Source organism: Accipiter gentilis, chromosome W (genome assembly GCF_929443795.1).
Source record: "Accipiter gentilis chromosome W, bAccGen1.1, whole genome shotgun sequence".
In the NCBI taxonomy this organism is placed as follows: domain Eukaryota; kingdom Metazoa; phylum Chordata; class Aves; order Accipitriformes; family Accipitridae; genus Astur; species Astur gentilis.
Window position 1 is genome coordinate 1,993,568 of NC_064918.1, and position 15,187 is coordinate 2,008,754.

The 15,187-nt window shown below is 45.1% G+C and overlaps 2 protein-coding genes and 1 pseudogene across 2 annotated transcripts in view; 1 reads left to right on the forward strand and 2 right to left on the reverse strand.

Annotated features, from left to right (window-relative positions):
- The window catches only part of LOC126035357 (uncharacterized), a 503,584-nt gene that overhangs the window by 95,683 nt on the left and 392,714 nt on the right, over positions 1-15,187 (forward strand). The gene's annotated exons all lie outside the window — the stretch shown is intronic.
- LOC126035541 (cardiomyopathy-associated protein 5-like) overlaps positions 1-15,187 on the reverse strand; it is a 51,291-nt pseudogene that overhangs the window by 31,009 nt on the left and 5,095 nt on the right.
- The window catches only part of LOC126035248 (junction-mediating and -regulatory protein-like), a 440,369-nt gene continuing 438,951 nt past the window's right edge, over positions 13,770-15,187 (reverse strand). Inside the window, exon 11 of the transcript XR_007504873.1 lies at positions 13,770-14,828. The gene's annotated coding sequence lies outside the window, so the exon portion shown is untranslated. The remainder of the gene's footprint in view (positions 14,829-15,187) is intronic.

Below are 15,187 nucleotides of genomic sequence, written 5' to 3' on the forward strand. Positions count from 1 at the left end.
GTATCTCCTTCCCTCACCCAAATTAATTCTTACCTTCATCTTGGTTGCAGCAGCATCTAGTGTTGTAACTTCATGGTCTTTATGTTCTCCAAAAAGCTTGTCAATAGCAGATATTGGGCATTTGCAGCGGTAACAGTATGTGTCTGCTTGTGCTTTCTTCAGTTGTCTTTGTGGGCTCTCAACTTGAGAAATGTTTGTTGCTGATTTTTCAGGATACATCACCACAAAGCCTGAATCTTCAAGCTCGACAGGTGTTCTTTGCTCTGGCTCATTATCAAATTCATAACTATCACCAACATGCTCAAAAGAGTCCCTGTCTTCAAATAATAGTTCCTCATGTGTGAATTCAGATGATATTACATCTTGCAAAAGTTCTTGCGTAATCACATCATAGTTCATTGACTCAGTGAGATCTTCATAAACATCAGGGTGCTGCTCCTCTCTTTGCAAGTCTGGCTTCTCTGTTTGCTGAATGGTAGGGACATGTGAAAGATTTTCCTGGGTATACTGATCATCTTCACTGTCTTCAACAGGAGTCCTGACATATGGGACATATTTTTCATTTGAGGAACTGCTGTTATTTCATGCCATTCTTCCTGCTTATTACCAGCTTATTGATATGCAGCTCCCTGATAATCCACTTGTTGACTATACTCTTGATGACTTGACTGCTCTGGCAATTCCTCAGTTGTTTCTACAGGTACATTTTCTTCTTCTCTTTGTTCAGTGGTATCACTTCTTGCACCTGAAAGAATTACTTTGCTTCCAAAAGGAATGGCATGCATTGGTTGACAAATTCTTGCTTGAATGTCACTGTCAACCTGGACTTTCTCTCTCTCTACAACGCTCCTTTGACAGAATCTCAGTCCTGACACGTGAAACATCACCAGACCCCTGCTTGTGTTTGTCCTCTGAACTCTGAACTGAAATTCCTCCACTAAAAGTCTCATCCTCTGGTATGTGATCCTTTTGAGGCCCTATGGCCTTACTAGGAATTTCATCTTTAAGAATGTATTTTTCAAAATATATTCCTGTTCCATCATCTGTGTCTGAATTTTTACTAGGGAAAGACACATTAGAATTACCACTTTCCTCATCAGAAGGAGTCTCATCCTTTGTCTTTTCTCCTACTGCTTCTGCATAGAGGTCCTCGTATAAAAACAACAGAGCAGGTAGCTTCTCTAGAAGCTCTGGATTAACTACAGCAACAGTGGTAGGGAACAACAGAGATCATTCTAGCGCTCCTTCTGAATCAAAGAGTGGGGTCCCTGGTGACTTCTGTTCATCTACATTTGTAACTTTTTTACTGCTAATGTCAATTGATTTCTGCAGAGGTAAAGGTTTTGTAGCATCTGCAAAAGACTGCATTTTGCTTTCTCCTTTCACAGTACCATAAAAGACTTCATCCAGATCCTCAAGTAAGGAAAACTCCTCTTCCAAAGTATCTACCTCAGTGCTTTCTTTAAAAGATGTGGCTTCTTCCACAGGTTCATTGGGATCTTCTGTCACAGGAAACAATGAACTTGGTCTTTCAAAATGTGGCTTAATTGGGGATTTGTCATCAATCAAGGTATATTTTTCAAAATAATCCATATCGGCCATACCATTATTAGGATCCAACACTGCATTATTATTGTTTTCTGGTAACATGGCATTTTCTTGTTGTGTTTCTTCAGTTTTGTCAACATCATCATTTTTGACCAATTCTTTTAGTTCATGGCTTGCAGGCTTTCCCAACACTGAGCTTTCTGAAATTTCTGTGGTTGTTCCAGAAGCTAAGGCTCTATGGCCATTATCAGCTAATTTGCTTTTAAATGAAGGATTTGTTTCCAAGTATTCTAGTTTATCTGGCATGTGTTTACTTTCTTCTTGATCAACAGAAGAAATATGTGTAGGAGCATGAATATTGAGTATTTCATAACCTTCTGAAATAATATTAAATAGATCTTTTTGTTCAGTAGGTTCTGGAGCATGCTGACTGTCTTCTACAGCACTCACATGTTCCATTTCTTCTTCTTCTCTTCTCAGGTAATGTTCAGGCACTTCAGATACTTTGTCTACCTCCAGATGTTGCATTGCTTCCATTTTTGTAGGGTTTCCAATGCTAGTTTTTTCTGGACCTGGATTATCTCCTCCCAGAGATGGTAAATCATACCTTTGTGCTCTGTGACTAGTTTCTGAGGACATTCTGTGGGAAATTTCACTTGACACTGAATCAGAAACTCTAAACATATCTCCTTTATTCTTTGTTTTAATCCAAAATCAGAAGCTTCATTTGGAGAAAGTTGAATTCCTTGCTTGTGTACTTCTGTAGCTCTTATTGGACTAATTGAGCAAGCTTTCACCTCTTCTATCAGCCAGCTAGCTATCCCAAAAGATGGAATATCTTGGTTCTGCTTTTCATCAGAACTAGAGCAAATGTATTTCATCTCTGCTGAAGAAAGGCTTCTCCGTTCACCAGAATAATAATGAGTTTGGTGTGTCACAGTTTCATAAACAAGATCTGATGAAACAGCTCCCAGATGCTCTAAGGATGTGTGCTTTTGCTCTGTAAAATATGGTTGCATTTCATGTCTATCCTCTCCTTCAGTATAAATGCCTGAAACTATGTTAGATTGCTTTCCAAGAATGCCTACTACGTCAGATAAAGATGATGGAATATTTTGTTTCTTTTCATCATCAGTGAAAGCCACTGATACTGACATTTCAGGTAATGTATGAAAAGGTACAAATGAATCTGATGACAATGCTTGCCAGTCTGCTACAGCAGTCACCTTTGACTCTGTGGTCACCAACCTTGGTACTTCCTGCACATCAGGTTGCATTTTTTGCTTATCCTGCTCAGTAGTGAATTTGGGGGGACTCCTTAGCTGCTCTGATGACAAATATTCTGTGTCCAACAAATGATCTTGAGATTCTTGTTCATCTTGGTCTTGTGTGCATGTTAGAGACATACTCTTCAACTGCACTGTCTTCAGGCTTGCTGGTTTACATGAATATAGCAGAATTTTTTGCAATTCTTTTTCATCATGTGGTAGAATTACATGTTTACACTCTTATTGTGCAGACTGGGGAATAAGTAGCTGCATGCTTTGCTTTTCTTGTTCAGCAAGGGACCATGTGGGAACCAAATACTGAGTGGCAGGTTTTGAATAACGTGGAATTTCTTGCTGATATGTTTCATCAACTGAATAAAATGGAACTGAAGGTTCAGACTCCAGTTTTGAAGGTATAGTTAAATAATCTTGACTTTCTAGAGTTTCTGCTTTATCTATAGAATATGGAAAATTTAATTGTTCAGATTCTAATTGTGTAGCTGTGTGGAAGTAATATGGAGAGTGTTCTCTCTCTGTTTCAGGTGAAATTACATGTTCAGTCTCTGGTTGTGCAGCCACAGGCAAATGTGGATGAACATTTGTATTCTCTGCTTCTTTTCTTGCAAAGTAGAAATCTGACTCAGGCTGGACAGTTTCTGACTGTTGTGTTTTACAATGGGTGTAAGATAAATCTAAGTGCTTGGGGGACAGGCCTCCAGTTACAGGTGAAGACTTTGGACTTCCTTCTGGTTTTGTTTCAGAAACAGAATGTGAAATACCCAAAGGTACAGACACTGTTTGTTCAGGAAGAGATGAATATGGTTTAATTTTTTTACTCTTTGCTTCCTCAGTGAAAAAGGATAAATCTTGTTCAGTTTCCAACTGAGCAGTTAGAGATGAAGTAGCCCCAGTGTCTCGCTTCTCTGAACGTCCTGCTCTCAGTGGGGCTGTTTCGTGCTTTTCTGCTTTGTCAGTAGAACTTGATAAATCTGATTGTTCAAAGTCCGGTTGTGCAGTTTCTTGTTCCTCAATCCTGCCAAAGGTATATGATACAGAAAGTGTTTCTGGTAGCTCTGTTTCAACAACAGAGTACTGCAAATTAACACACTGCAGTTCAGGTTGGACCCCATTTCCCCCCCTCTGTTTCATCTGCAAAGTATGACATTTCTGGGTGCTCCACCTGGACAGCCTGTGGCTGCTCTGCTTTGCCATAGGTGTACAATAAATCTGATAGTTTTATTCCATGAGTTTCTTCTTTGCCAAGAGAATATGACAAATCTGGATGTTTTGATTTTGGTCGTTCCATTTGCAACTGCTCTGCTTTTCCCGTGGAATATGAAAAATCAGAAGGCATGAACCCTGCTCGAGCAGTTTCCTGTTTTTCTCTTTTGCCAAGTGAATGTGATAAACCTTGTTGCACTAAGTCTAACTGTGAAGCTGGTTTCTGTTTTTCTTCACCAAGGGAGTGCAAAAAGCCAGGCTGGGCCATGCCCTTTTCCTCTAGTTTGCCAAAGGACTCCAAAAGCTCTGGCTGTTGCAGTACTATTTGGGCAGGTTGCGAGTGCTGTGATTTGCCAGCTGTATAGGACAAATCCATTCCTTCCACCTCTGGTTGTTCAATTTCATGGTGCTCTTATTGGCCAACAGAATATGACAAATCTGGATAGTTTGATTTCTGATGTGTAGCTTCCTCTTCTATTTCTCTAATAGGATAAGACAGCTGTGGATGTTGCAACTCTGGCAATACCATTTCTTATTCTCTTTTTCCAGAAGAATACAACGAACCTGTATGTAGGGATCAATTATATGGAACTTAGTTACTGGGCCTAAAAGTAGCTCATGGTCGCAAGAGCATTCCAGACGCCTTTAGAAGGCCTTGAACAGAATACACAAGAAGACAGAAAAAGAAAGATCCCAATTAGAAAAACACAGGTGCGCATTCCACGATAAAGGGAACTTGGCACAAACAACCTCAATTCGGCAGTTTATCTTGACCAATTAGACTGAGACAAGTTTCGCATGCTCTAGTTAATATAGCCAATTATGTCCTATGTTTATGCGTGTATACAGTTAGTATAACCAACTATATCTTATGTTTATACGCGTGTACAGTGTCCATATAACCAATCACATTTTATGCTTGTGCACGTGGACACTAAATGCTTGCATGCAGCAGCCAATCAAAGCTTCTAAACAACTTAGAGAATGTTGGGAAGTGGCTTGCTGAAAAAGGACATGGGCCTGTGTATTGGGTCTGGCTGAGATGGAGTTAGTACTCCCTATAGCAGCCCTCATAGCACTGTGCTCTGCAGCTCTGTAGCTAGAAAGGTGTTGATAACACACCAGTGTTTTGGCTACTGCTGAGCAGTGCTGGCACAGCATCAAGGCTGTCTCTCCAACATTTTTGCCCTCCCCTCAATGGCAGGCTGGGGCAGGGCAAGATCTTGGGACAGGACATAACCAGGACAGCTGACCTAAACTAACCAAACAGATATTCCATACCATATGATGTCAGCTCAGATATAAAAGCTAAGTGAAGGGAGACGGAGGGGGGGGCATTTTTGTCTTCCGGAGCAAGCACTACGCGTACTGGAGCCCTGCTTCCCAGGAAGTGGCCAGACATCGCCTGCTGATGGGAAGTAGAGAGTAACATCATTTGTTTTTTCTTTGCTTTCGCGCACGACCTTTGCTATCATTTTATTAAACTGCCCTTATCTTGACCCACGAGCCTTTCGTTATATTTTTCTCTCCCCCGTTCCAGCTGAGGAGGGTGAGTGATAGAGCGGCTTTGGTGGGCACCTGGCATCCAGCCAGGGTCAACCCACCACAGTCCTTTTTGGCACCCAACGTGGGGCACGACAACGGCAGTTTTGCATTAAGCGTTCTATAGCTAGTTATTAAGTGGCAAGCTCCTGTGCAGGTCACAGAGCTTGTTAGCTGCTTGCTTATCTCTAGCTTGCTGAGTTTGGGAACATGTTAATGCAAATAATGGCTGTGTGCTTTGTCCTGGCACTGATGGCTTTGCTGTGCTGTGGGAGCTATCTTGTGTGGAGAATGAAGGAACGTGGGAACGTGCTAATACAAATAGTGTCTATGTGCTTTGTCCTGGCAGTGATGGCTTTGCTGTGTTGTGGGAGCTATCTTGTGGAGAAGATGAGGGAACACATCTCCCTCTCCCTACCAGGCATTGATGTGAATGGTTTTATTATGCAGGCTCCCGAGGTCCTTGTTCACCCTTACGTGAGCTGTTCAATACTAATAATTAATACTGGTGGCATATTATGGGTATTGTGGAACCTGGTCTCTTCCTGGTATAAGAGGAGGCAAGTTTTAGGTGAGGCAATATTGAAATGTGCCCTCAAGCGACCAGTCCCTGGGTGGCAGGGTATATGGAAGGATTTGGGCAGATTCCTAGGACGGTTATCACCTCCCATAATCTGGGATTTTACATCCGAACAGGCAAGTAACCCTGGCAAACTGACACGCCACCTGATAGAAGGGTGCCTTGCCTATCCCAATGAAAACCAGCAGCTTCTCGCACTGTACTGGGGCCTGGCCTATGCCTACCGAGCCACAGTTCAATACTCTCAGAGGACCATGGTTGAGGCAGGGACCCAGACTGCATCTAAGGACACGATGCTCGAGATAGGGACCCAAACAACAACTACAGTAATTGCCCCAGTAGTGAAACGGAAACAGTGGACAAGGAGATCAACGGGTCCATACGATCGATTAGTGAGGGAAGAAGAAGAAGAGGAAAGGCTTGATTTAGAAGCTGGTCCTTCGATAAGGAAATTGGAGGAAGGAGTGAGGGAACTTAAACAAGAAGCAGAAACTACCCGGTCCCTGACGTCCTCAGAACTTCGGGACTTGCGGAAAGATTACAGCCGCCAGCCAGGTGAGCGGATTGCTGCCTGACTGCTCCGATGCTGGGATAACGGGGCTGATAGTCAGCTACTGGAAGGCAAGGAAGCGCAACAGCTGGGATCCCTCGCTAGAAACCGGGGAATTGAAAGAGGAATTGGGAAAGAGGCAGCAATTTGCAGTCTCTGGAGCCGGCTCCTCTCAAGTGTGAAGGCAAGATATCCATTCAAGGAAGATCTTGTAAATTCATCAGAAAAGTGGACTACTGCAGATGAAGGCATTCAGTACCTGAGAGAGTTAGCAGTGGTGGAAGTCATCTACAGTGATCTAGATGACGAGGAAGTTTCCAAAGACCCAGAGGATGTCCTGTGCACACGAGCCATGTGGCGAAAGGTGATTCAAGGTGCCCCAGCGTCGTATTCTAACAGCTTGGCAGCAATGTATTGTCCAGATATGGAAACACCAACTGTGGAGAAAGTGTCGTCTTGGCTCCAAAACTTTGAGGAAAATCTCTGTGTCTCCTCATCCCTACAGGACAGTGCCTTGGCTGTTAGGGATGCTCCAAGAAATCAGTTCTCCCCTGCCCCGGTCAGAGGGAAAGGGAGCCCAAGGCATATGCCACGTGGTACACTGTGGTTCTTCCTGCGTGACCAAGGGGAGGACATGAGGAAGTGGGATGGTGAACCCACCTTTAAGCTGGAAGCCCGCGTACGTGAACTGAGAGGGAAGACAGCTGTTAAGAAGGGGTCACCCAAGAAGAAGGCTGTCAGCGTAGTTGCTGTAGAGGCCCAAGAAGGCACTCAGCGATCCTCCAGGCATAGAAGAACTGAAACCACCTCCCTTGATTCTGGTGAGGGGACTTCTGGTCTGGTACCGCAAGGATCGGACACTGAATATTCTGATGAGGAACAGCAATAGAGGGTCCCTGCCTTCGGCCAGGAGAAGGAAAGGGATGATTGGATATACTGGACTGTGTGGATTCGATGGCCTGGCACATCAGACCCACAGAAGTATAAGGCTTTGGTAGACACTGGTGCACAGTGTACACTGATGCCATCAGGATACAGGGGCACAGAATCCATCTGGATCTCTGGAGTGACAGGGGGATGCCAAGAATTGACTATACTGGAGGCTGAAGTGAGCTTGACAGGGGACAAGTGGGAAAAGCACCCCATTGTGACCGGTCCAGAGGCCCCTTGTATCCTTGGCATAGACTACCTCAAGAGAGGGTACTTCAAGGACCCAAAGGGGTGCCGGTGGGCTTTTGGTGTAGCCACTGTAAATGCAGAGAAGATCAAACAGCTATCTACCCTGCCTGGCCTCTCAGAAGATCCCTTTACTGTGGGATTGCTGCAAGTTGAAGAACAGCAGGTGCCTATCGCTACCAGGACAGTGCACCGTTGGCAATACCGGACAAACCGAGACTCCCTGGCTCCCATCCATGAGCTGATTCATCACCTAGAGAGCCAAGGAGTCATCAGCAAGACTCATTCACCTTTTAATAGTCCTATATGGCCAGTGCAGAAGTCTGATGGAGGATGGAGGTTAACAGTAGATTATCGCGGCCTGAATGAAGTGACACCGCCATTGAGTGCTGCTGTACCAGACATGTTAGAGCTTCAATATGAACTGGCATCAAAGGCAGCCACATGGTATGCTACAATTGATATTGCCAATGCATTTTTCTCCATTCCTTTGGCAGCAGAGTGCAGGCCACAGTTTGCTTTCACATGGAGAGGTGTCCAATACACCTGGAATCGGCTGCCCCAGGGGTGGAAGCACAGCCCTACCATTTGTCACGGATTAATCCAAATGGCACTGGAACAAGGCGATGCCCCTGAACATTTACAATACATAGATGACATCATCGTATGGGGCAACAAGGCAGAAGAAGTGTTTGAGAAGGGAAAAAGAATAATTCAGATTCTTCTGAAAGCTGGTTTCGCCATAAAGAAAAGTAAGGTCAAGGGACCTGCACAGGAGATTCAGTTCTTGGGAATAAAATGGCAGGATGGTCGCCGTCATGTCCCTATGGATGTGGTTAACAAGATAGCAACTATGTCTCCACCAGCTAACAAGAAAGAAACACAAGCTTTCCTAGGCCTTGTGGGGTTCTGGAGAATGCATATTCCAGGTTATAGTCAGCTTGTGAGCCCTCTCTATCGAGTAACGCGGAAAAAGAACTATTTTGAATGGGGCCCTGAACAACAACAAGCCTTTGAGCATATCAGACAGGAAATAGCTCGTGCAGTAGCTCTTGGGCCCGTCCGAACAGGACCAGATGTACAAAATGTACTCTACACTGCAGCTGGGGAACATGGTCTCACCTGGAGCCTGTGGCAGAAAACACCAGGAGAAACCCGAGGTCGACCATTAGGGTTTTGGAGCCGGGGGTACCGAGGATCAGAAGCTCACTATACCCCGACTGAAAAAGAGATATTAGCAGCATATGAGGGGGTTCGAGCCGCTTCAGAAGTTGTTGGTACAGAAACATATCTCCTCTTGGCACCACGATTGCCCGTGCTACACTGGATGTTCAAAGGAAACATCCCCTCTACACATCATGCAACCAGCGCTACATGGAGTAAGTGGATAGCATTGATCATGCAACGGGCTCGACTGGGGAAATCTAACCGCCCAGGAATTCTGGAAGAGATCATGGAATGGCCAGAAGGCAGAGATTTTGGAGCATCACCTGAGGAGGTGACTCGTGCCCAAGAGGCACCACCATATAATGAGTTATCAGAAGATGAAAGGTGTTATGCTTTGTTTACTGATGGATCCTGTCGTGTGGTAGGGAACCATCGGAAGTGGAAAGCTGCTGTGTGGAGCCCCACACGACAAGTCATTGAGGCCACTGAAGGAGAAGGCGTGTCAAGTCAGTTTGCAGAAGTGAAAGCCATCCAACTGGCTCTAGACATTGCTGAACGAGAAAAGTGGCCGGTACTCTACCTCTATACAGACTCCTGGATGGTGGCTAATGCCCTATGGGGGTGGCTACAGCAGTGGAAGAAGACCAATTGGCAACGCAAGGGTAAACCCATCTGGGCAGCAGCATTGTGGCAGGACATTGCTGCCCGTGTAGAACACATGACTCTAAAGGTACGTCATGTAGATGCTCACGTGCCCAAAAGCTGTGCCACTGAAGAACATCGAAATAATGAACAGGTAGACAAGGCTGCCAAAATAGATATAGCTCAGGTGGACCTGGACTGGGAGCGTAAGGGTGAGCTATTTGTAGCTCGATGGGCCCATGAGACATCGGGACATCTAGGGAGAGATGCAACATATAGGTGGGCTCGTGATCGAGGGGTGGACCTGACCATGGAGGCCATCACACAGGTCACTCATGAATGTGAAACATGTGCTGCAATCAAAAGAGCCACCAGAGTAAAGTCTCCCTGGAACAGAGGGCGGTGGTTGGGTTTTCAATATGGCGAGGCCTGGCAAATTGACTACATTGGACCACTGCCACGAACACGCCAAGGCAAGTGCTACGTACTCACCATGGTGGAAGCAACTACTGGTTGGCTAGAAACATATCCTGTAAACCATGCCACTGCCCGAAACACCATCTTAGGCCTCGAAAGGCAAATTTTATGGCAACACGGTACCCCAGAAAGAATTGAATCAGACAATGGGACTCGTTTCCGAAATAACCTCATAAGCTCCTGGGCAAAGAAACATGGCATTGAGTGGGTATACCACATACCCTATCACCCGCAGGCATCTGGAAAAATTGAGAGATATAATGGACTGTTGAAGAGTATGTTGAGAGCGCTAGGCAATGGGACATGGAAGCATTGGGATGCAAATTTAGCAGAAGCCACTTGGCTAGTTAACTCTAGAGGATCTGCTAACCGTCCTGGTCCTGCCCAAACAAAACCCCTACATACTGTGGGAGGAGATAAGGTCCCCGTGGTGCACATGGGGAAGTGGCTGGGGAAGGCAGTGTGGATTGCACCTCCCATGGGAAAAGGCAAACCCATTCGTGGGATTGTCTTTGCTCAGGGACCTGGGTGTACTTGGTGGGTAATGCGGAAGGATGGGGAGACCCAGTGTGTGCCTCAAGGACATTTAACCTTGGGGGAAAAATAATCTGTGATGTGAGTTGTATGTTGCAGGAAGTAATGTAGCAGGAATGACCTGAACTGCAGAGGAGTGAACTTCGCAAGGAACCAGACAAGTGCATCGGTGACCCAAACCAAGCCGACGTTGGTGCCCAACGATTGAACGTACTGCTTCTCCTGTCCTGACCACTCATCTTGATGGATGGGGCCCAAGTCATAACCTGTGTGTGAACATCTGAAGGAGTGGAAGAAGCCCCTGGAATATCTATCTCTTAAAGGACAAGGGATAGTAATTAATAAGAATGTATAAATCTGTACGTTGGGTATAAAAGTGGTTTAAGTATGTAGTTTCAGTTGTAAGTGTTGGTAAGAAAGGATTTCAGTAATGAGAATTAAATACAATAGTATGGTTAGAAGATATCTGTATTAAATTATGTGGGACCTGAGCAGGACGCAAATGGTATGGAATAAGGGGTGGAGATTGTATTGGGTCTGGCTGAGATGGAGTTAGTACTCCCTATAGCAGCCCTCATAGCACTGTGCTCTGCAGCTCTGTAGCTAGAAAGGTGTTGATAACACACCAGTGTTTTGGCTACTGCTGAGCAGTGCTGGCACAGCATCAAGGCTGTCTCTCCAACATTTTTGCCCTCCCCTCAATGGCAGGCTGGGGCAGGGCAAGATCTTGGGACGGGACATAACCAGGACAGCTGACCTAAACTAACCAAACAGATATTCCATACCATATGATGTCAGCTCAGATATAAAAGCTAAGTGAAGGGAGACGGAGGGGGGGGCATTTTTGTCTTCCGGAGCAAGCACTACGCTTACTGGAGCCCTGCTTCCCAGGAAGTGGCCAGACATCGCCTGCTAATGGGAAGTAGAGAGTAACATCATTTGTTTTTTCTTTGCTTTCGCGCGCGACCTTTGCTATCATTTTATTAAACTGCCCTTATCTTGACCCACGAGCCTTTCGTTATATTTTTCTCTCCCCAGTTCCAGCTGAGGAGGGTGAGTGATAGAGCGGCTTTGGTGGGCACCTGGCATCCAGCCAGGGTCAACCCACCACAGCCTGTGGAAAAGTTGTGCGAGCAGAGTTCTGTGTGAAAGAATGTCAGTTTGAGCAGCAAGACTAGGCCTTGGCTGAAAATAGCTGGCTTTACTGATATTGGGAGAAAAACAATAGCTGGTCTCGCTGTTATCAGGAGAAAGACAGGGGCGGTGTGACCTTGGCATAACTTCACAAGTAACTTTTGAAGAAGTTCTCATGAGAAAGTTACGGAACACGCGTAGCTGCCAACCACAAGTGGGTGTGTTTTAGTAATGAATAAACATTAGCAATGTACCAATCATATTAGGACTAGTAGGCATAATTTTCACAAACTGTATAAATATGAGCTATCCGTGCAAATAAAGTTGAATCACTTCTATCACTCATATTGGGTCAACTTATGTGCATTCCTCCGCCGCTCCAACAAATGGCGCCCGAACAGGGACCGAAGAAAGGGGAATTGGAGCGACGGACACTGAGAAGCACCGGTAGCAGCGACCGGGGGGCAAAAGATTAACCGAACGCTGATCGTCTTGGTTGGTGTGTTAACTCTCGTGCCTGGACCGTCCAAAAGGGGTTCGCCGTCAGTGAGGGCTACTGGAAAAAGACTGCAAAGACTTTTTAACCGAGGTGCCTTAATCAAGGAGCATCAAGGAGCATCAAGAAGCCGGCCAGCAATGGATCAAGAGGTAGCCCTAAAATTATTACAGTGCTTTTTAGAAAAGCAGGGGGTAAATTGTGTTAAGCAAGTTTTGGGATTAGTTGCTTTAGGTCGTGTTAAGGGATGCTTTAAGAATCCGGATTTATTATTTGAGGAGAGTGAATGGTGTAGATTAGGAGACGTATTATGGGATATGATAACTGACGATGATAAATCAGCTAAAAAAACTAATGAAGCAAGGACAGAAACCTTTCAATTAGTGTGGGTACAGCTTTTGAGCTTAGTACCTGGAATGCTATCGGAACCTCCCTATGGGATGAAATCAGTGACGGGTCTAAAGAAGTTAAAGATCTTGCAACTTTATGGAAATTGATTAAGACAACTCTGTAAAAAATGAAAGCAGATCGTAAAGTGTCTGCGTCTGCTTTTGCTGCTTTCTCTCTCCAACCGCAAGCAAAAGGGAAAAGCGGGGAGAAAAACATAATGCAGCGAGAGAGACTTTTTGGAGCTTGTTCGCCTATTCTCGTGCCCTTGACTTCTGCTCCACTCCCTGGGACTGCCGATATTAATCAGCCATCTGACAGTTCCTAAGCCTCCCTAACCGTACGATTAAAGGAAACCCTACAGAATCAGGGAGTGAGTAAAAATCTGCCTACGAAAAACCAGCCCTCAGATACCACCGTTCAACATGAACAAATTATACCTAGCATATACCCTGATTCAAATAATGCAAACAAGGACTTGGCTACTCTAATAATAGAACAAAAAGAGACAATGTTAGAATTGTTAAAGGAAATGCAGAAAAGAGACGGGGAAACCAACCGCACCCGTGATAGACGCGGAGCCGCCTGTAATAGCCGCTTGTAATAGCCGCTGCAGAAAAAAGGCAGAGACATTGGAGGGGTGTAATAACAGATGCCATTATAGAAGGGACTATGCTCCAAGCATTCCCAGTTATTGCATCAAATGGACAGAAAAAATGGGAGGTGTTTGACTGGAAGGTCATTGAGAAATTAAGGAATGCTGTGAGTCAGTACGGAATCAAATCTGCGTTAACTCACCAAATACTGCAATTCATTTTTTCTGCTGATACGCTGATACCTCAAGATATTAAACAGCTAGCACAGTTGATTTTGACACCCGTCCAAATGTTAGTGTTTTTCCAGCAGTGGGAGAAGCTCTGTGATGGGGAACAAGCAACATCACGACAACAAACAGATCCCCTATGGGGAGTAACCACGCAGATGCCGATGGGTACTGGACCCTTCGCATCAGGGAACGCTCAGTTACAATGTGTCACTGAGGTTCATCATCTATCACAGATCTTGGCGTATCAAGCTTTTCTTACCATACCAGACAATATGCACAGCCATGCTTTTACCCACGTGAAACAGGAGAATACAATTTATGACAACCCTGACATGAACGAGGGCATGAAAGAAAACATGTTCAAAATACTCGCTTTTGAAAATGCTACTGAAAAGACACGCAAAGCATTGTGTAATTGGCCGAAAAATGCAGACATCGTTGATATGATAGAATACACGGATCGATCAGTGGACTCACAGAAAGTAGCCTATGCTGCCACAGCTCTCCAAGGAGCTACAAAGAAACACAAGGCCAGTAAGACACCCTTGGTCAAGTGTTCTAACTGTGGCAAACGTGGACACATTAGGAGCAAATGTACAGTTACTGCTAACAGTAAGTGCTGCAACAAGTGTAAGAAAGATAACCATACCACCAAGAATACAGGAAGAAGGGAAACTTTACACCGACCGCGAAGGCCCCTCGCGCGGCGACACAAATGCAAGGGGCTTGAGCTGCCAGCCCTCAGGCAGCCTCACAACCACCAGATCCGCCACCGCAGGAAGCTCCGGAGTGGATGTGGAAACCGCAGTCAACATAAAGGGACCATTGGGGTTTGGACTTAGTGCATTTTTAATGGGGCAATCTTCAACAGCTCTAGAAGGAATTCTGGTGCTCCCAGGGCTTATTGATGCAGATTATTGTGGGACTGTGAAAATTATGATCCATGTTGTAATCCCTCCTGTTTCTATTCCTAAAGGTACCAGAATAGCACAATTAGTTCCATTCAGGTCGTGTGTTCCGAACCCGGGTGAAGTACAACGTGGAGATGGTGGATTCGGCTCCACAGGGAAACCGCAGGTATACTTTGCCATGGACACAACAAGAGGTAAACCAGAAAAGGTAGTGCAATTGGAAGGGCCCAATGGAGTTGTCGTCAAGAAACCGATGACAATCAATACAGGAGCTGATGTTACGATTATTTTACAATGCATTTGGCCTCCATCATGGCCATCGATCAATCCAAATTTTGGTATTGCTGGGATAGGGGGCACACAAGCCACCTTAGTAAGTCAGCTACCAATTACATTTGTGTTCCCCGATGGTGAACACATTACGACGTGTCCGTATGTCATGACTACCCCAACTGAATTGTTTGGCCTCGTAGGCCGTGATTTATTGAGCCAAATGAAGGCAATGTTAGTGACGCATCCTTTTTAGGAGCGGTCACTGAGGGGTAGCCAATTCTGAAAATTAACTGGAAAACAGATGAGCCTGTTTGGATTGATCAGTAGCTGCAAAATTCTGAAAGGCTGCTAAAAATACAAGGGTTAGTTGAAGACCAATTGAGAGCGGGACATGTTGTCCCTTCTACTAGTCCATGGAATACATCAATATTTACCATTCCCAAGAAAAGTGGGAA